This window comes from Sorghum bicolor, chromosome 3, assembly GCF_000003195.3.
Source record: "Sorghum bicolor cultivar BTx623 chromosome 3, Sorghum_bicolor_NCBIv3, whole genome shotgun sequence".
Lineage (NCBI taxonomy): Eukaryota > Viridiplantae > Streptophyta > Magnoliopsida > Poales > Poaceae > Sorghum > Sorghum bicolor.
Genome location: NC_012872.2, coordinates 36462726 through 36485628, shown reverse-complemented (window position 1 = coordinate 36485628; position 22903 = coordinate 36462726). Strand labels below are relative to the sequence as shown.

The following is a 22903-nucleotide window of genomic DNA, read 5'->3' as shown; positions in this document are numbered from 1 at the left end:
TTAAACTTCCTCAAATGGAAAAATGGTCTATATAAAAAGTTTAGATCTTCATCAAATCGAACAACTTGGTATTCAAATGTTTTTTATTTTAAGTAATTTAGTTTGTCATTTGACCATGTTTGACCAGAACCCGTCTTGGATTTTAAACACATGTGCCTAGGATTAGATAAAATTTATTCAAATGGAAAAATAGATAATGTATCAAATGTAGATCATGATGATCTCTAACAACTTTGTACTCAAAATTGTTTCATCTGAACATCAAATGAGTCATTTGATCAAGTTTGAAGCACTCAATTTTGAATTTTGAAAGAATTCATAGCCACGCACTGGTTTTCGGAACCCTAGATGGTCTCGACTAGAAAAGTCATGAATAACAAAATTGTTTCACTAATCAAGATCTACATTTAATAGAGACCATTTTGCATTTGACAAAGTGTTAGGAAGGTGTAGTTGAAAATCCACAATTCTCACATATAGTTTCATATAGTTTATGTGAGATTCAAGATTTAGTGAGTATTGTTTACTTAAACTTTGTCAAATGGAAAAATGGTCTATATATAAAGTTTGGATCTTGATGATCTCTAACAACTTGGTATTCAAATGTTTTTCATTTTAAGTAATTTAGTTTGTCATTTGACCAAGTTTGACCAAAACGTGTCTCGGATTTTAAACACATGTGCCTAGGAGTGGCTAAAATTTATCCAAATGGAAAATGGACAATGTATCAAATGTTTATCTTGATGATTTCTAACAACTTTTGTAACACCCAAAATTTTTCTCATTTTAAAAATAAATGAAAAATAATTTATTTATGAATTCTTGTGCTCATGAAACATAGGAAAATAATATTTTCCATTTAATTAAAATTTATCATAAGATTAGTAATATGGTTGTGCATTAATGCTGGAGAATTTATTGTGCTGAGTGATTTGACCAAAGTTCAAATATATTTCAAACATATTTTAAATGGTTTTGAAAATGGCTTGAAGGAAAAGAATTTAAAAAAAAGAAAGGAAACCCCTCACCCCTTCCTGGAATCAGGACTAGAGGCCTGGCCTCCCTCTCCCCGCAGCCCAGTTTCCCCTCTCAGGCCCGAGCGGCGCCCCCCCTCCTTCTCTCTTGGGCCGGATCCCATTCTTCTCCCCACCGTCCCAGCTCCTTTTTCGCAGGCCCAGCGCGCTCTCGGCCCAACCGCAAGCCGCACCTCTTCCTTGCTTGTCTCGCTGACAGCCCCGACCCACTCTCTCTCACGCTGACGAGATGGTCCCACACGTCAGTGACGTCCCTCTTCTTCAACCACAAGTCGGAGCTGCGCAGGACTCCCAACCGTGGAGCGAATCCCGTTTTCTCCGGGATTTTGTGCTTAGGGCGTAATTGACTCCCTCTATAAGACCCCAGGCATCGCCCGTGTCCCCTTTTTGCTAGCACGCATGCCCAAACGCCTAGCAGCGGTTTGTTCTCATTTTTTTGGATCTCGCCGTCGGGCTCAACACAACCGCCACCGTGGGGTTCGCATCTCGCTGCCGCTGGGACAAATTTGAGCGCTTGCCGAGCACCGCAACGGGATCACAAAGCTGTAGGTGCACCTTTCCCTTTGTTTTCCGATCTTTGGGGTGTCCTAAACGCCGTCGAACTCGTGCAGGGAAGCGCCGCCCGCCATCTCGCGTCGCGCTTCATCACTAAGCTTTCCCCAACCTCGTTTGTGCCCTGGGTGAGTTCGCCTTGCCCTCCTCTTGCCTCCCATGCTTTTATTTCCTCAAACCGTGCTCAGAATCGCGTTAACGATGAACTCCGGCGAGCTCGTGATGCCAACAATGGCGCGCCGCCGTGGGAAGCTCGTCGCCGGTCGTGTGCCTCTCCGTCGAATCAAGATTGAACGGCTCAGATTAGAACGTACCCCTTCGCGGGGATTTTTGTTAAAGAACCCCTGGCCTTTTTCAGTTTGAACCCGCGGTCCTAAAGCGCCCTTTCAACAATACGCTTTCTCCTTTTAAAAACGTAAAAGTTCCTGAGTTAATTACAAAATACGTTTTCCGTATTTACAAAACTGCCACTGGATTTGTTTAGCTCATAAAATCTTCATTTTAATTCCGTTTTGACCCATTCAAATTGTGTTGGATTCGTAATAATGAACTCTACATGTTAATAAACTTAATTCACCAGTTTGAAACTTTTTAGTTTCGTGACTTTAATTATTTAATTTCTTTTCTATACAAAATCTTAGAAAATTCATAACTTCTCCGTTTTAGCTCCGATTTTCGTGATCTTTACGTCTGTGAGATCGTAGCGATACGTAGAATCATTTTATAAACTCTTCATACTGTTTTTATATGATTGGTGTACTGTTCTAATTGTAGCTTTGTTTGCTCGTGTATGCTTTCTCCGATTGTTTGTGTGATCGATGATCGAGTTTAGACGGAGAGCAGTTTTTGGTGATCAAGATCAGAGCTTTGGATAAGTGAGACCAGCAGGACCAAAAGGATAAGCAAGAGCAATTGGTTTAAGGCAAGTATAGCATTTGGGTTTTATATTTTGTGACTATGATCCTGTGACTAGATTAATGTTAAGTAATAAATAATAAAAATGACTCTTTAACCACTTGATGATTTATCTGTAAGTGATAACTGAGACAACAGTGCAACCATGAGGGCTATAATGGCTCTGGATTTAGTTGAGTATGAGTAACTTTTCTAGCTCGTTAGCGGTTACCCGTTGTGGCGCAATTGGGGAATAGCAGACCGTGGATTCCTGCGGGTGAATCACACGGACTGACTAATGAAACCAAGCGGCCCTAACTTGTTAGACGAACCTTTGAAAGACTTCATAGTGATCCCTGCCGACCTCCCTAGGAAGGGGGTTAAGAGATTAGCTACCTCGGGCGAAAGGGTAAATCATGACTCATGGGTAAAGATGTACAACCTCTGTAGAGGGTTAAAAACTAGTATACTAGCCGAGCTCACGGTCAGGAGCGGCCTTAGAGATTCTTGCTGCGACGATGATGATTCCTGTGTGTTAAATATGCTCATTATTTATTATTTAATGCTTTACATTATTTATGTCACATTGATCATGAGATTGTGGAAGCTATACAATCTAGTTGTTGTACTTGTGGAGTTCAACATGGACTCACTCTTGCTATTTCCCCCATACCTCAGGAGGAGTTTAGGCTTGTGATCAACTAGTCAGTTGGATCCTGTAGAGAGAAGTTAATACCTGAAGGTTGGAGTTGTCTATCCGCTGTTTGCTATCAAAGGTTATCTCTTTTATACTAAGCACGTTATATATATTTATGCATTGTCTTTTGATATTACCACTTATTTGTAGCTATATGTGAGATTTGCCTTTTAAAACTCGCATATGGTGCATATCTGGTTTTGTCCTTAAAATCGGGTATTACAACTTTGAATTCAAAATTGTTTCATTTGAAGTCGTCAAATGGGTCATTTGACCAAGTTTGAAGCACTCAATTTTGAATTTTGAAAGAATTCATAGCCACGCATCGATTTTCAGAACCCTAGATGGTCTCGACTGGAAAAGTCATGAATACCAATATTGCTCCACTCATCAAGATCTACATTTAATATAGAGACCATTTTTTGCATTTGACAAAGTGTTGGGAAGGTGTAGTTGAAAATCCACAATTCTCACATATCATTTCGTATAGTTTATGTGAGATTAAAGATTTAGTGAGTATTGTTTACTTAAACTTTCTCAAATGGAAAAATGGTCTATATAAAAAGTTTGGATCTTGATCAAATCGAACAACTTGGTATTCAAATGTTTTTTATTTTAAGTAATTTAGTTTGTCATTTGACCATGTTTGACCAGAACCCGTCTTGGATTTTAAACACATATGCCTAGGATTAGCTAAAATTTATCCAAATAGAAAAATAGATAATGTATCAAATGTTGTAACATCTTGAATACGTTTATTGCGTTAGAAGTGTAAAGTGGCAAAATAATAATAATTGTAATTTTATCCATCACTCAAATGAATGATCAGAGATTTTAGATGCGTAGAGCTCGTCGAATGCTTTCAGTTGCACTGTAGCGTGACGCTACAGTGCCGTGCCGCTACAGTACCAGTGGTGGCCTTTTATATCCCCCTCCAAGGCCTTTAGGTTTCATCCACAGCTTTTCATATTCAGGATAAAAAGAGGAGAGGGGAGAAAAGAGAAAGGAGAAGAGGGAAGGGGAGAATAGGGCCTAGGGTTTTGCCGCCGCCGCCGCCGTCGGTCATCCGTGGTGGTCGTTCTTCCTCCCGTGAAAAATACGGTTAGGTTCTACCTTGTATCTTGGCTGTCCCATTGATCCACCATGTCCCTTTTGCTATCCATGAGGGCTTAGCCATGTTTGGCGTAGATCGGAATAACAAGGCTTTTGTGGCGGCAAGGATCGTGGCGAGTTGGATCGGAGATGATGGAAAGGTGAAGAGGCGGAGAAGAAGGAGTAGACGCTGGGAGTTTCGGCGTCGTGCTCGCTGTGGTTCTCTAGGTGAGAAGCCAAATATTAATCCCCTTCATCTGATCAAGTTTTACGAATTAAATCGCTTATTTAGGATTTGGGTTTAGTGGAGAAATTCTCGAAGTCATTTACGTTCATGTTCTGAAATTCTCGTCAGACTGAGCAGTCCATGTTCATCGTAATGTTAGGGCATTTTAGATTCTTTAATAATTTTTGGGTCTATGGACAAAGTTGTAGAGGACTTCAATATCTTTCTTTGGACGCCAAGAACTCGGTCATAGCAGTTATAATTTGTTAGATATCGAGTTTTCAATCTGACTGGTTTCCAGTGACGAAAATCTAGACAGTTAAGCAGTTTTTGACCCTGTTAATTAAATAATTAGGTCTTTGATTATTAACAAAGGTTTTAGGATTTTTGTTAAGCTTTCTAGATTGGTAAAGTTTGTAACTTTTGAATAAGTATATCTCCTGTTATGAATTTTTGAAGTTTGTTGTTCTGTTTTGAAGGTTAGAAATATTCAGTTGTGTTCTATGGTTAATTATACCATCTTGCAGATCTCTGATGCAAAACCTTACAATACAAAAGTTGTATATAACAGAGTTTTACATGATCTGATAAATTGTGGTAATTTTTGGATGAGTATCATGAAAAAGAGAAGAGTCGGCGCTGCTGTCTTGATCGGTAGCGCAAACGGTAGAGGCTTGAATGTCGGGTTTGGGGCGCTTTAGTGCGTATTTGTTCTTACTCTTGCTTGTATGTTGGTGTATGTACTGAGTAGTATTTGTGATCAGATGGTAGCACTTCGGAACATCGCTAGTGCTTTTGTTCTCCTTCGGTAAAGAGGCAAGTGAATGTAGCGGTGGTTTGCTACCGTTTTGGCTTGTTATTTTTATCACCTACAGTTTATTGTCTATAAGAATGTCACCTCTCTCATATCTAAAATTTATGATTTGGGTATATTTAGTCTTAGTTAAATTATGGTCTTATTTAAGTACTTATGGTGATGGTATTATGTTATATTGTTATTTGTGGCTAGCCCGCAAACCTGAATTTGAAGTTGGAGTATCATTGGTGATTTATTAATTTTATTGCAACATGCCAAGTGCATTGCATCATTCATTGGCATTGGAAGTTATGTCTTGACCTATGGTCATGACTGTACCGGTAGGCATCATGGGATGCAGCTCCACACCTTGTTGGGTGTGTAGGCAGGAGACATATGCATTGCATTCATATGCATTCATGAGAAGTATGTTATTGAAGGGATTTTATCCACGTTATTATGAAGCTCTGTATTATTGGCTATTTTCCAAATTGGAAGACTGTTACTTTAGTATGATATTATGTCAATTGGGAACATCATATTAAATTGATGTTAATTCAAATTATGGTTTAAATAGCTTGTCCAAACAAGTTCGCTTGCTGAGATGTTTCATCTCACCCTTGCTTTACTCAATCCAGGTACTTGATGCTTACTTGGAAGGGAAAGGAATTAGCTACACGTCACACACTTATTCATTTAGAGACCTTGTGTTTTAATAAATAATAATTTGGTTTGCTTATTGGTTTTGAAGGCGGTTGTTAAAGTGTGGGTGCTAAACTTAATTCTTGTTGAAGTAACTTATTTGCGTTAGGATGTTCATTAATCCTAGTTTGGTATTTCAGTATTTTTTTATATTTTATTCTTCCGCTTGCTATAAATACAAAGAAGATGCTGCCAAATTGTTTATTGGTTGTGTGCAGCTGTTGTTTGTGTAGTCTAGTAGCATCCCGGTGTATTTGTGGTTTTCGAGGTGTCACAAATGTAGATCATGATGATCTCTAACAACTTTGTATTCAATATTTTTTTCATTTGAAGTCATCAAATGAGTCATTTGATCAAGTTTGAAGCACTCAATTTTGAATATTGAAAGAATTCATTGCCACGCACTGGTTTTCGGAACCCTAGATGGTCTCGACTAGAAAAGTCATGAATAAGAAAATTGTTCCACTCATCAAGATCTACATTTAATATAGAGACCATTTTGCATTTGACAAAGTGTTAGGAAGGTGTAGTTGAAAATCCACAATTCTCACATATAGTGTGATATAGTTTATGTGAGATTCAAGATTTAGTGAATATTGTTTACGTAAACTTTCTCAAATGGAAAAATGGTCTATATAAAAAGTTTGGATCTTGATGATATCTAACAACTTGGTATTCAAATGTTTTTCATTTTAAGTAATTTAGTTTGTCATTTGACCAAGTTTGACCAAAACGTGTCTCGGATTTTAAACACATATGCCTAGGAGTGGCTAAAATTTATCCAAATGGAAAAATGGACAATGTATCAAATGTATATCTTGATGATTTCTAACAACTTTGAATTCGAAATTGTTTCATTTAAAGTTGTCAAATGGGTCATTTGACCAAGTTTGAAGAACTCAATTTTGAATTTTGAAAGAATTCATAACCACGCAACAATTTTCGGAACCCTAGATGGTCTCGACTAGAAAAGTCATGAATACCAATATTGCTCCACTCATCAAGATCTACATTTAATATACAGACAATTTTTGCATTTGACAGAGTGTTGGGAAGGTGTAGTTGAAAATCCACAATTCTCACATATCATTTCATATAGTTTATGTGAGATTCATGATTTAGTGAGTATTGTTTACTAAAACTTTCTCAAATGGAAATTGGTCTATATAAAAAGTTTGGATCTTGATCATCTCGAACAACTTGGTATTCAAATGTTTTTCGTTTTAAGTAATTTAGTTTGTCATTTGACCAGGATTAGCTAAAATTTATCCAAATGGAAAAATGGATAATTTATCAAATGTAGATCATAATGATCTCTAACAACTTTGTATTCAAAATTGTTTCATTTAAAGTCATCAAATGGGTCATTTGATCAAGTTTGAAGCACTCAATTTTGAATTTTGATAGAATTCATAGCCACGCATTGGTTTTCGGAACCCTAGATGGTCTCGACTTGAAAAGTCATGAATAACAAAATTGTTCCACTCATCAAGATCTACATTTAATATAGAGACCATTTTTCATTTGACAAAGTGTTAGGAAGGTGTAGTTGAAAATCCACAATTCCCACTTATAGTTTCATATAGTTTATGTGAGATTCAAGATTTAGTGACTATTGTTTACTTAAACTTTGTCAAATGGAAAAATGGTCTATATAAAAAGTTTGGATCTTGATGATATCTAACAACTTGGTATTCAAATGTTTTTCATTTTAAGTAATTTAGTTTGTCATTTGACCAAGTTTGACCAAAACGTGTCTCGGATTTTAAACACATATGCCTAGGAGTGGCTAAAATTTATCCAAATGGAAAAATGGACAATGTATCAAATGTATATCTTGATGATTTCTAACAACTTTGAATTCGAAATTGTTTCATTTAAAGTTGTCAAATGGGTCATTTGACCAAGTTTGAAGAACTCAATTTTGAATTTTGAAAGAATTCATAGCCACGCATCGATTTTCGGAACCCTAGATGGTCTCGACTGGAAACGTCATGACTACCAATATTGCTCCACTCATCAAGATCTACATTTAATATAGAGACCATTTTTGCATTTGACAAAGTGTTGGGAAGGTGTAGTTGAAAATCCACAATTCTCACATATCATTTCATATAGTTTATGTGAGATTAAAGATTTAGTGAGTATTGTTTACTTAAACTTCCTCAAATGGAAAAATGGTCTATATAAAAAGTTTGGATCTTGATCAAATCGAACAACTTGGTATTCAAATGTTTTTCATTTTAAGTAATTTAGTTTGTCATTTGACCATGATTGACCAGAACCCGTCTTGGATTTTAAACACATGTGCCTAGGATTAGCTAAAATTTATCCAAATGGAAAAATAGATAATGTATCAAATATAGATCATGATGATCTCTAACAACTTTGTATTCAAAATTGTTTCATTTGAAGTAATCAAATGAGTCATTTGATCAAGTTTGAAGCACTCAATTTTGAATTTTGAAAGAATTCATAGCCACGCACTGGTTTTTGGAACCCTAGATGGTCTCGACTAGAAAAGTCATTAACAAAATTGTTCCACTCATCAAGATCTACATTTAATATAGAGACCATTTTTGCATTTGACAAAGTGTTAGGAAGGTGTAGTTGAAAATCCACAATTCTCACCTATAGTCTGATATAGTTTATGTGAGATTCAAGATTTAGTGAGTATTATTTACTTAAACTTTCTCAAATGGAAAAATGGTATATATAAAAAGTTTGGATCTTGATGATCTCTAACAAATTGGTATTCAAATGTTTTTCATTTTAAGTAATTTAGTTTGTCATTTGACCAAGTTGGACCAAAACGTGTTTCAGATTTTAAACACATGTGCCTAGGAGTGGCTAAAATTTATCCAAATAGAAAAATGGACAATGTATCAAATGTATATCATGGTGGATTCTAACAACTTCGAATTCAAAATTGTTTCATTTGAAGTCGTCAAGTGGGTCATTTGACCAAGTTTGAAGCACTCAATTTTGAATTTTGAAAGAATTCATAACCACGCATCAATTTCAGAACCCTAGATGGTCTCGACAAGAAAAGTGATGAATACCAATATTGCTCCACTCATCAAGATCTACATTTAATATAAAGACCATTTTCGCATTTGACAAAGTGTTGGGAAGGTGTAGTTGAAAATCCACAATTCTCACATATCATTTCATATAGTTTATGTGAGATTCAAGATTTAGTGAGTATTGTTTACTTAAACTTTCTCAAATGGAAAAATGGTCTATATATAAAGTTTGGATCTTAATGATCTCTAACAACTTGGTATTCAAATGTAATACCCGATTTTAAGGACAAAATCAGATATGCACCATATGTGAGTTTTAGAAGTCAAATCCCACATATAGCTACAAATAAGGGGTAATATCAAAAGACAATGCATAAATATATAACGTACTTTAATATAAAAGAGGTAACCTTTAATAGCAAACAGCGGATAGACAACTCCAACCTTCGGGTATTACTTCTCTCTACAGGATCCAACTGACTGGTTGATCACAAGCCTAAACTTCTCCTGAGGTTTGGGGGAAATAGCAAGAGTGAGTCCATGTCGAACTCCACAAGTATAGCAACTAGATTGTATAGCTCCCACAATCTCATGATCAATGTGACATAAATAATGTAGAGCATTAAACAATAAACAATGAACATATTTAACACACAAGAATGATCACCCTTAATGTAGATGTCCCCAAGGCCGCTCCTGACCGTGAGCTCGGCTAGTATACCAGTTTTACACTCTGCAGAGGTTGTACATCTTTACCCATGAGTCATGATTTACCCTTTCGGCCGAGGTAGCTAATCTCTTAACCCCCTTCCTAGGGAGGCTGGCAGGGATCACTATGAAGCCTTTCAAAGGTTTCGTCTAACAAGTTAGGGCCATTAGATTCACTCGGCAGGCAGATATAGAGCCCCCCTTCCATGGCACATAACCCGCAGCCTATACACACGGACAGAGGCCACACTATACCCAACGTGTCTAGCCATTCTTACGCCATTTAAGGTAATCGCTAACAAGCTAGAAAATGGTCATCATACTGAGCTAAAGCCAGAGCCATTATAGCCCTCATGGTTGCACTGTTATCCCGGGTGATCACGTACAGGCAAATCATCAAGTTGCTAAAAAGTCACTTTTATCATTTATTACTTAACATTAATCTAGCCACAGGATCATGGTCACAGAAATAAAATCCAAATGCTATACTTGCCTTAATCCAATTGCTCTTGCTAATCTTGCTGATCTTACTAGTTGTCCAAGGCTCTGATCTTGATCACTGAAGTACTCTTGTTCACCACGAATTGCTCACTGACTAAACTCAATCATCGATCACCAACACACAAACAATCGGAGACAAACATACACGAAGCAAACAAGGCTACAATTAGAACAGTACACCAATCATATAAAAACAGTATGAAAAGTTTATAAAAGGATTCTACGCATCACTATGATTTCATAGACGTAAAGATCATGAAAATCGGAGTTGAAACAAAGAAACGATGAAGATTTTACGAACCATGTCCTAACCCTTGAACTCCTGTACGATCATGGCCATGGCAAATTGCAGGTTGCTATGCACGATGGGGGAGAGGAAGCCTTCAGCTTGGGGCAGCAGTCCTAGACGTGCACAGTTGCATGCATGGCGGCTTACATGCTCCTGCTCAAAAGATGAGAGATAATTAGTGGGGAGGATAACCATCACTCCATCAGCACGTACAGTACCCGCAGCAGATGATAATCGGCAGGCCATAGCAACGTACCGAATCTGCACACACTACCAGAGTTGATGGAAACGAATAGCATATATCGCTTATGGCATGGCGAAGACGATAGATGAGATAGGGATGAAGACGTGAGAGGTGCTCACCAGCGGCAGATTACGGCAAAGTGCAGGTCTGACATGGATTGGGCGATAGCAACACACGTAGTGGTAAAGAACACCTCGTCACCGTCAGGGTTCGGCAAACATCTTTCATTGGCCAATGACTTCACCAGTAAAAAAAACAAATCTCGACAGCTAGCTTGGGGTATGGAGAACATATGGGTCTTAAATTGTAGAGTTCCTCAAACTCAGTTGATGCTCCTGAGCATCGACGTGCTGGTCCTATTGTTGTTGATAGAGATTAACAATGGTGGCTGAAGCTACGGCTCTGACAATGTAGATATTATGAGTTATGAGAGGATGGCCGGTGAAAGTACTCATTGAATCGTTGCCAAGCACAGAAGACTCACGTGATAATTTGCTGGTGATCCCGTTTGCACTGAAGCCAGGACGTTGAGAAGTCGAGAACGCTCATCATGGACGGCAAGTAGATTGCCGAGGTTGCGGCGGCGGCGGCACATATGATCTGCTGGGCATCTAGGGTAGAATAGCTTGTTAATTATTTATAGCTGACACACCACGTGATGGACCTGGTGTCCTTGGCATGTGTGACATAGAAAGATGAAAGACATATTACTAGGGCTGCGACGTGGTCAAAGCATCGATCTGATTATTTGCTTTGTGGATTATGTCATGGTCACGTCAAAGCATAGACCCAAAAATAAACAAAACAAAAGAATAGGTTGGACAATTTGAGAGTGGATTTCACGGGCCTTCTTCCATCCAATAATGAAAGAGCAAAATTGTTTGGGCCAACGGTGATTTAGGGTCAAGATTAGTTATTTTCGAAATTAAGTAATTTGGTGGATATAATAATTCTAGAAAAGTCAAGAATAATTATTTAACTCACAAAAAAATACTTCGAAAGCTCTAAAATTTCACGGAAAATTTATCAGCGGCATTATAAAATATGAAGAACCGAGATAAAGTATTTGGAGGTCATGATAACATAATTTGGAGCATCTAAAAATTAGATTATGCTCACGGAAAAAGGCCTGATGGACGAGAAACTACAAGAAGTGCTTTGAGTGACAAAGAAAATATTTTAGGAAGGTCCTAATAAAAATTTGAGCTTAGAAACAAGGAATTTGGGTGTAGATAAAAGATAAATACGTGCCGAATAAGGAAGATCGATCTACTAAACGTATTTTAAATATTTTTCTTACTATCAACACATAAAAAAGCAACAAGCATCACATCAAAACATATGCACCAGCATGTATGCATAATAATATTGCTAAGCCTTATGATAAATTTGAATTTAATAAAAATATTATTTTTCCTATATTTTCATGAGCACAAAAATACAAAATTAAATAATTTTATCTATATTTCAAAAGGAGTAAATTTTAGGGTGTTACAATTCTACCCCCTTAAGATGAATCTCGAGATTCGGAAGACAGTTATCAAAGGGACGTAGATTTTGAATCTTGTTTACTTTCTTGAGTAGATATATCTTCATAGCAATGATTCCATTGTCTTACTCCAAGTAGCCTCTCAAGTATTTCTAAAATATTGACGAGACACCTAGTGTAGTAGGTACGATCCTTCTTTAAACTTATTTCTCCTATCCTTTTTAGACGCTACACATCATAAAGTCTTTTAAATTCGTTGTACCGAGTCTCTTGATCCAAGGTTAGTTTCATCACTAAGTTCCAATTATCAGTACCTTTATCACAGTTAAGTTGCTTCACTCTCACACTATACATACAACTCTGTAGACTTTGGTGCCATCTGATCCTCATACACAACTCTTAATCCATGAGTATCAGTAATGACATAAACCTCCATTGGTATTAGCACACTCCAAATAGAATGATTTCTTAAAACAAACCAACGTACCAAGCACTTGATGTCCTTGTAGATGTTCCAGTTATTAACCACTTCTTCTTCTTATAGTTCTTTAATTGGGCTTCCCCCCTTAAGAAAAGTCAACTAGGGGACCAAGAAAGGTAGCTTGCATACTTTCTAGACAAGTTAACATTGAGAACTTCTGACATCCCAAAGAACTTATGTGCAGGGGAGCAAACAGGTATCCTGAAATTTCCTCGCGATATGAAAAATACCAGCGTAGTAAAACATGTATAACTCTTATTCTGTTAATCCAATAGAGTTGCAGATTATATCGTTAGAAAACTTATGAAATTCCCTACAACTTTCATGTAGAAGTCCTCCTTAGGTTCTGTATTTAAGCATAGGTAAAATAATCAAACATAATATCCTTCCTGATAATGTCTCAGCAAAGGTGCAGTAATTTCCAGAAATTATATCTCCAGGTACTGAACTCATCTGGAGATGATCCTTACATTTTTGAAAATCTTAGGAAATCCTCTACAACTTTCGTATACCATGTTTTCCCAGATTCTGAAATTAATTTGACTGAAGATAGAAAATACCAAAACTGTCCAGACTTTGAAACAGAACAGAAACATCCAATTGTAAATGTCATAACTCAGTTTCTACTTATCCAAATAAGTTCCAGCTTGTACTGTTGGAAAGCTTAGAAAATTGTCTACAACTTCTCTATATACCACTTTTCCAAATTCTATAGTTTCATTTGTCTAAAACAGTAGGCAACCAAAACTGGTCCAGATTTCTGACAGCACAACTGTGTCACCTTGTGATTTTTGTAACTTCCAAACCATAATAGCTATGAGGGTGCTTTTTGCGGTCAGAGAAAGATCTTGAAGTCTAGTTATTCGCAAAAAAAATTTGATAAACATTGCACGATCAGAACTTGAGATAAACCAGAATTATTGCAGGCTGCTCCAGAAATCAGCAAGGGATAGAAACAAGAGATAGCCAAACCCAACTACTTATTTCATTAATCCTTATGCCTTAAGCCTATGAACTAATGAAATTGTGAAGGAAATCCCACAAGATCATTGCACTCATTACAAAGATCCAAATCAAGCATAAACATAATAACAAACCAATTAAGCATTGAAGGTTCACACATCACTCAGCTTGCGATACTATCGTTCTCTTCATGTTAAGGGTAAGCATCCTAAGATTCTCTTTCAACTATGTAAGCAGGTGGTAAGAGAACATTCTACAAGCTTATCAAATCAAGGAGTGAAGATGAGAACAAGTATACTTTTAAAATAAGCAACAAGATAGAGAGGAATAGCAAGGGTAGAGATATAGTATAGAGGAAAATAGCAAGGTTTATAGAGCAAGGATTTTATGACAATTTCAAAAACCTTAAGACGGCAAATTTCTAACTAGGCTTGCGTCCTACAGTCAGCATTGCTTTGATACCAATTTGTAATACCCGATTTTAAGGACAAAATCAGATATGCACCATATGTGAGTTTTAGAAGTCAAATCCCACATATAGCTACAAATAAGGGGTAATATCAAAAGACAATGCATAAATATATAACATACTTTAATATAAAAGAGGTAACCTTTAATAGCAAACAGCGGATAGACAACTCCAACCTTCGGGTATTACTTCTCTCTACAGGATCCAACTGACTGGTTGATCACAAGCCTAAACTTATCCTGAGGTTTGGGGGAAATAGCAAGAGTGAGTCCATGTCGAACTCCACAAGTATAGCAACTAGATTGTATAGCTCCCACAATCTCATGATCAATGTGACATAAATAATGTAGAGCATTAAACAATAAACAATGAACATATTTAACACACAAGAATCATCACCCTTAATGTAGATGTCCCCAAGGCCGCTCCTGACCGTGAGCTCGGCTAGTATACCAGTTTTAAACTCTGCAGAGGTTGTACATCTTTACCCATGAGTCATGATTTACCCTTTCGCCCGAGGTAGCTAATCTCTTAACCCCCTTCCTAGGGAGGCCAGCAGGGATCACTATGAAGCCTTTCAAAGGTTTCGTCTAACAAGTTAGGGCCATTAGATTCACTCGGCAGGCAGATATAGAGCCCCCCTTCCATGGCACATAACCCTCAGCCTATACACACGGACAGAGGCCACACTATATCGAACGTGTCTAGCCATTCTTACGCCATTTAAGGTAACCACTAACAAGCTAGAAAAAGGTCCTCATACTGAGCTAAAACCAGAGCCATTATAGCCCTCATGGTTGCACTGTTATCCCGGGTGATCACGTCCAGACAAATCATCAAGTTGCTAAAAAGTCACTTTTATCATTTATTACTTAACATTAATCTTGCCACAGGATCATGGTCACAGAAATAAAATCCAAATGCTATACTTGCCTTAATCCAATTGCTCTTGCTGATCTTGCTGATCTTACTAGTTGTCCAAGGCTCTGATCTTGATCACTGAAGTACTCTTGTTCACCACGAATTGCTCACTGACTAAACTCAATCATCGATCACCAACACATAAACAATCGGAGACAAACATACACAAAGCAAACAAGGCTACAATTAGAACAGTACACCAATCATATAAAAACAGTATGAAAAGTTTATAAAAGGATTCTACGCATCACTACGATTTCATAGACGTAAAGATCATGAAAATCGGAGTTGAAACAAAGAAACGATGAAGATTTTACGAACCAGAGGCTATTCTGTAAATACTTTGTCCTAACCCTTGAACTCCTGTACGATCATGGCCATGGCAAATTGCAGGTTGCTATGCACGATGGGGGAGAGGAAGCCTTCAGCTTGGGGCAGCAGTCCTAGACGTGCACAGTTGCATGCATGGCGGCTTACATGCTCCTGCTCAAAAGATGAGAGATAATTATTGGGGAGGATAACCATCACTCCATCAGCACGTACAGTACCCGCAGCAGATGATAATCGGCAGGCCATAGCAACGTACCGAATCTGCACACACTACCAGAGTTGATGGAAACGAATAGCATATATCGCTTATGGCAATGGCGAAGACGATAGATGAGATAGGGATGAAGACATGAGAGGTGCTCACCAGCGGCAGATTACGGCAAAGTGCAGGTCTGACATGGATTGGGCGATAGCAACACACGTAGTGGTAAAGAACACCTCGTCACCGTCAGGGTTCGGCAAACATCTTTCATTGGCCAATGACTTCACCAGTAAAAAAAACAAATCTCGACAGCTAGGTTGGGGTATGGAGAACATATGGGTCTTAAATTGTAGAGTTCCTCAAACTCAGTTGATGCTCCTGATCATCGACGTGCTGGTCCTATTGTTGTTGGTAGAGATTAACAATGGTGGCTGAAGCTACGGCTCTGACAATGGAGATATTATGAGTTATGAGAGGATGGCCGGTGAAAGTACTCATTGAATCGTTGCCAAGCACAGAAGACTCACGTGATAATTTGCTGGCGATTCCGTTTGCACTGAAGCCAGGACGTTGAGAAGTCGAGAACGCTCAGCATGGACGGCAAGTAGATTGCCGAGGTTGCGGCGGCGGCACATATGATCTGCTGGGCATCTAGGGTAGAATAGCTTGTTAATTATTTATAGCTGACACACTACGTGATGGACCTGGTGTCCTTGGCATGTGTGACATAGAAAGATGAAAGACATATTACTACGTCTGCGACGTGGTCAAAGCATCGATCTGATTATTTGCTTTGTGGATTATGTCATGGTCACGTCAAAGCATAGACCCAAAAATAAACAAAACAAAAGAATAGGTTGGACAATTTGAGAGTGGATTTCACGGGCCTTCTTCCATCCAATAATGAAAGAGCAAAATTGTTTGGGCCAACGGTGATTTATGGTCAAGATTAGTTATTTTCAAAATTAAGTAATTTGGTGGATATAATAATTCTAGAAAAGTCAAGAATAATTATTTAACTCACAAAAAATACTTCGAAAGCTCTAAAATTTCGCGGAAAATTTATCAGCGGCATTATAAAATATGAAGAACCGAGATAAAGTATTTGGAGGTCATGATAACATAATTTGGAGCATCTAAAAATTAGATTATGCTCACGGAAAAAGGCCTGATGGACGAGAAACTACAAGAAGTGCTTTGAGTGACAAAGAAAATATTTTAGGAAGGTCCTAATAAAAATTTGAGCTTAGAAACAAGGAATTTGGGTGTAGATAAAAGATAAATACGTGCCGAATATGGAAGATCGATCTACTAAACGTATTTTAAATATTTTTCTTACTATCAACACATAAAAAAGCAACAAGCATCACATCAAAACATATGCACCAGCATGTATGCATAATAATATTGCTAAGTCTTATGATAAATTTGAATTTAATAAAAAATATTATTTTTCCTATATTTTCATGAGCACAAAAATACAAAATTAAATAATTTTATCTATATTTCAAAAGGAGTAAATTTTAGGGTGTTACATCAAATGTTTTTCGTTTTAAGTAATTTAGTTTGTCATTTGACCAAGTTTGACCAAAACGTGTCTCGGATTTTAAACACATGTGCCTAGGAGTGGCTAAAATTTATCCAAATGGAAAAATGGACAATGTATCAAATGTATATCTTGATGATTTCTAACAACTTTGAATTCAAAATTGTTTCATTTGAAGTCGTCAAATGGGTCATTTGACCAAGTTTGAAGCACGCAATTTTGAATTTTGAAAGAATTCATAGCCACGCATCGATTTTCGGAACCATAGATGGTCTCGAATAGAAAAGTCATGAATACCAATATTGCTCCACTCATCATGATCTACATTTAATATACAGACCATTTTTGCATTTGACAAAGTGTTTGGAAGGTATAGTTGAAAATCCACAATTCTCACATATCATTTCATGTAGTTTATGTGAGATTAAAGATTTAGTGAGTATTGTTTACTTAAACTTCCTCAAATGAAAAAATGGTCTATATAAAAAGTTTGGATCTTGATCAAATCGAACAACTTGGTATTCAAATGTTTTTCATTTTAAGTAATTTAGTTTGTCATTTGACCAAGTTTGACCAGAACCCGTCTTGGATTAAACACATGTGCCTATGATTAGCTAAAATTTATCCAAATGGAAAAATAGATAATGTATCAAATGTAGATCATGATGATCTCTAACAACTTTGTACTCAAAATTGTTTCATTTGAAGTCATCAAATGGGTCATGTGATCAAGTTTGAAGCACTCAATTTAGAATTTTGAAAGAATTCATAGCCACGCACTGGTTTTCGGAACCCTAGATGGTTTCGAGTAGAAAAGTCATGAATAAAAAAATTGTTCCACTAATCAAGATCAAGATTTAATAGAGACCATTTTGCATTTGACAAAGTGTTAGGAAGGTGTAGTTGAAAATCCACAATTCTCACATATAGTTTCATATAGTTTATGTGAGATTCAAGATTTAGTGAATATTGTTTACTTAAACTTTCTCAAATGGAAAAATTGTCTATATAAAAAGTTTGGATCTTGATGATCTGTAACAACTTGGTATTCAAATGTTTTTCATTTTAAGTAATTTAGTTTGTCATTTGTCCAAGTTTGACCAAAACGTGTCTCGGATTTTAAACACATGTGCCTAGGAGTGTCTAAAATTTATTCAAATGGAAAAATGGACAATGTATCAAATGTATATCTTGATGATTTCTAACAAATTTGAATTCAAAATTGTTTCATTTGAAGTCATCAAATGGGTCATTTGACCAAGTTTGAAGAACTCAATTTTGAATTTTGAAAAAATTCATAGCCACGCATCAATTTTCGGAACCCTAGATGGTCTTGACGAGAAAAAGTCATGAATACCAATATTTCTCCACTCATAAAGATCTACATTTAATATATAGACAATTTTTGCATTTGACAAAGTGTTGGGAAGGTGTAGTTGAAAATCCACAATTCTCACATATCATTTCATATAGTATATGTGAGATTCATGATTTAGTGAGTATTGTTTACTTAAACTTCCTCAAATGGAAAATGGTCTATATAAAAAGTTTGGATCTTGATCATCTCGAACAACTTCGTATTCAAATGTTTCGTTTTAAGTAATTTAGTTTGTCATTTGACCAAGTTTGACGAAAACCCGTCTTGGATTTTAAACACATGTGCCTAGGATTAGCTAGAATTTATCCAAATGGAAAAATGGATAATGTATCAAATGTAGATCATGATGATCTCTAACAACTTTGTATTCAAAATTGTTTCATTTGAAGTCATCAAATGGGTCATTTGATCAAGTTTCAAGCACTCAATTTTGAATTTTAAAAGAATTCATAGCCACACACTTGTTTTCGGAACCCTAGATGGTCTCGACTAGAAAAGTCATGAGTAACAAAATTGTTCCACTCATCAAGATCTACATTTAATATAGAGACCATTTTGCATTTGACAAAGTGTTAGGAATGTGTAGTTGAAAATCCACAATTCTCACATATAGTTTCATATAGTTTATTTTAGATTCAAGATTTAGTGAATATTGTTTACTTAAACTTTCTCAAATGGAAAAATGGTCTATATATAAAGTTTGGATCTTGATTATCTCAAACAACTTGGTATTCAAATGTTTTTCATTTTAAGTAATTTAGTTTGTCATTTGACCAAGTTTGACCAAAACGTGTCTCGGATTTTAAACACATGTGCCTAGGAGTGGCTAGAATTTATCCAAATGGAAAAATAGACAATGTATCCAATGTATATCTTGATGATTTCTAACAACTTTGAATTCAAAATTGTTTCATTTGAAGTCATCAAATGGGTCATTTGACCAAGTTTGAAGCACTCAATTTTGAATTTTGAAAGAATTCATAGCCACGCATCGATTTTCGGAACCCTAGATTGTCTCGACTATAAAAGTCATGAATACCAATATTGCTCCACTCATCAAGTTCTACATTTAATATAGAGACCATTTCGCATTTGACAAAGTGTTAGGAAGGTGTAGTTGAAAATCCACAATTCTCACATATAGTTTCGTATAGTTTATGTGAGATTCAAGATTTAGTGAGTATTGTTTACTTAAACTTTCTCAAATGGAAAAATGGTCTATATATAAAGTTTGGATCTTGATGATATCTAACAACTTGGTATTCAATTATTTTTCATTTTAAGTAATTTAGTTTGTCATTTGACCAAGTTTCACCAAAACGTGTCTCGGATTTTAAACACATGTGCCTAGGATTAGCTAAAATTTATCCAAATGGAAAAATGGATAATGTATCAAATGTAGATCATGATGATCTCTAACAACTTTGTATTCAAAATTGTTTCATTTGAAGTCATCAAATGGGTCATCTCATCAGGTTTGAAGCACTCAATTTTGAATTTTGAAAGAATTCATAGCCACGCACTGGTTTTTGGAACCCTAGATGGTCTCGACTAGAAAAGTCATGAATAACAAAATTGTTCCACTCATCAAGATCTACATTTAATATAGAGGCCATTTTGCATTTGACAAAGTGTTAGGAAGGTGTAGTTGAAAATCCACAATTCTCACACATAGTTTCATATAGTTTATGTGAGATTCAAGATTTAGAGAGTATTGTTTACTTAAACTTTCTCCAATGGAAAAATGGTCTATATAAAAAGTTTGGATCTTGATCATCTCGAACAACTTGGTATTCAAATGTTTTTCACTTTAAGTAATTTAGTTTGTCATTTGACCATGTTTGACCAAAACCCATCTTGGATTTTAAACACATGTGCCTAGGATTAGCTAAAATTTATCCAAATGGAAAAATGGATAAAGTATCAAATGTAGATCATGATGATCTCTAACCACTTTGTACTCAAAATTGTTTCATTTGAAGTCATCAAATGGGCCATTTGATCAAGTTTGAAGCACTCAATTTTGAATTTTGAAAGAATTCGTAGCCACGCACTGGTTTTCGGAACCCTAGATGGTTTCGAGTAGAAAAGTCATGAATACCAATATTGTTCCACTCATCAAGATCTGCATTTAATATAGAGACCATTTTGCATTTGACAAAGTGTTAGGAAGGTGTAGTTGAAAATCCACAATTCTCACATATAATTTCATATAGTTTATGTGAGATTCAGGATTTAGTGAGTATTGTTTACTTGAACTTTGTCAAATGGAAAAATTGTCTATATAAAAAGTTTGGATCTTGATGATCTCTAACAACTTGGTATTCAAATGTTTTTCATTTTAAGTAATTTAGTTTGTCATTTGTCCAAGTTTGACCAAAACGTGTCTCGGATTTTAAACACATGTGCCTAGGAGTGGCTAAAATTTATTCAAATGGAAAAATGGACAATGTATCAAATGTATATCTTGATGATTTCTAACAAATTTGAATTCAAAATTGTTTCATTTGAAGTCATCAAATGGGTCATTTGACCAAGTTTGAAGAACTCAATTTTGATTTTTGAAAAAATTCATAGCCACGCATCAATTTTCGGAACCCTAGATGGTCTTGACGAGAAAAAGTCATGAATACCAATATTGCTCCACTCATAAAGATCTACATTTAATATATAGACAATTTTTGCATTTGACAAAGTGTTGGGATGGTGTAATTGAAAATCCACAATTCTCACATATCATTTCATATAGTATATGTGAGATTCATGATTTAGTGAGTATTGTTTACTTAAACTTCCTCAAATGGAAAATGGTCTATATAAAAAGTTTGGATCTTGATCATCTCGAACAACTTGGTATTCAAATGTTTCGTTTTAAGTAATTTAGTTTGTCATTTGACCAAGTTTGACGAAAACCCGTCTTGGATTTTAAACACATGTGCCTAGGATTAGCTAGAATTTATCCAAATGGAAAAATGGATAATGTATCAAATGTAGATCATGATGATCTCTAACAACTTTGTATTCAAAATTGTTTCATTTGAAGTCATCAAATGGGTCATTTGATCAAGTTTCAAGCACTCAATTTTGAATTTTAAAAGAATTCATAGCCACACACTTGTTTTCGGAACCCTAGATGGTCTCGACTAGAAAAGTCATGAGTAACAAAATTGTTCCACTCATCAAGATCTACATTTAATATAGAGACCATTTTGCATTTGACAAAGTGTTAGGAATGTGTAGTTGAAAATCCACAATTCTCACATATAGTTTCATATAGTTTATGTGAGATTCAAGATTTAGTGAATATTGTTTACTTAAACTTTCTCAAATGGAAAAATGGTCTATATATAAAGTTTGGATCTTGATTATCTCAAACAACTTGGTATTCAAATGTTTTTCATTTTAAGTAATTTAGTTTGTCATTTGACCACGTTTGACCAAAACGTGTCTCGGATTTTAAACACATGTGCCTAGGAGTGGCTAGAATTTATCCAAATGGAAAAATATACAATGTATCCAATGTATATCTTGATGATTTCTAACAACTTTGAATTCAAAATTGTTTCATTTGAAGTCATCAAATGGGTCATTTGACCAAGTTTGAAGCACTCAATTTTGAATTTTGAAAGAATTCATAGCCACGCATCGATTTTCGGAACCCTAGATTGTCTCGACTATAAAAGTCATGAATACCAATATTGCTCCACTCATCAAGTTCTACATTTAATATAGAGACCATTTCGCATTTGACAAAGTGTTAGGAAGGTGTAGTTGAAAATCCACAATTCTCACATATAGTTTCGTATAGTTTATGTGAGATTCAAGATTTAGTGAGTATTGTTTACATAAACTTTCTCAAATGGAAAAATGGTCTATATATAAAGTTTGGATCTTGATGATATCTAACAACTTGGTATTCAATTATTTTTCATTTTAAGTAATTTAGTTTGTCATTTGACCAAGTTTCACCAAAACGTGTCTCGGATTTTAAACACATGTGCCTAGGATTAGCTAAAATTTATCCAAATGGAAAAATGGATAATGTATCAAATGTAGATCATGATGATCTCTAACAACTTTGTATTCAAAATTGTTTCATTTGAAGTCATCAAATGGGTCATCTCATCAGGTTTGAAGCACTCAATTTTGAATTTTGAAAGAATTCATAGCCACGCACTGGTTTTTGGAATCCTAGATGGTCTCGACTAGAAAAGTCATGAATAACAAAATTGTTCCACTCATCAAGATCTACATTTAATATAGAGGCCATTTTGCATTTGACAAAGTGTTAGGAAGGTGTAGTTGAAAATCCACAATTCTCACACATAGTTTCATATAGTTTATGTGAGATCAAGATTAGAGA

General features: G+C 35.9%; 2 long non-coding RNA genes across 4 annotated transcripts; both read right to left on the bottom strand.

Moving 5' to 3' along the window:
* Positions 10285-11153, bottom strand: LOC110433364. 2 transcript variants are annotated; one of them, XR_002450766.1, is made up of 3 exons: positions 10881-11153; positions 10530-10670; positions 10285-10322 (listed from the first exon to the last, which is right to left on the bottom strand). It is a non-coding gene; the product is annotated as an uncharacterized LOC110433364 (long non-coding RNA). The 2 variants fall into 2 exon arrangements; XR_002450765.1 differs by lacking the exon at positions 10881-11153 and adding an exon at positions 10774-10849.
* On the bottom strand, positions 15160-15935 carry LOC110433369. 2 transcript variants are annotated; one of them, XR_002450774.1, is made up of 3 exons: positions 15779-15935; positions 15406-15567; positions 15160-15198 (listed from the first exon to the last, which is right to left on the bottom strand). It is a non-coding gene; the product is annotated as an uncharacterized LOC110433369 (long non-coding RNA). The 2 variants fall into 2 exon arrangements; XR_002450773.1 differs by lacking the exon at positions 15779-15935 and adding an exon at positions 15671-15720.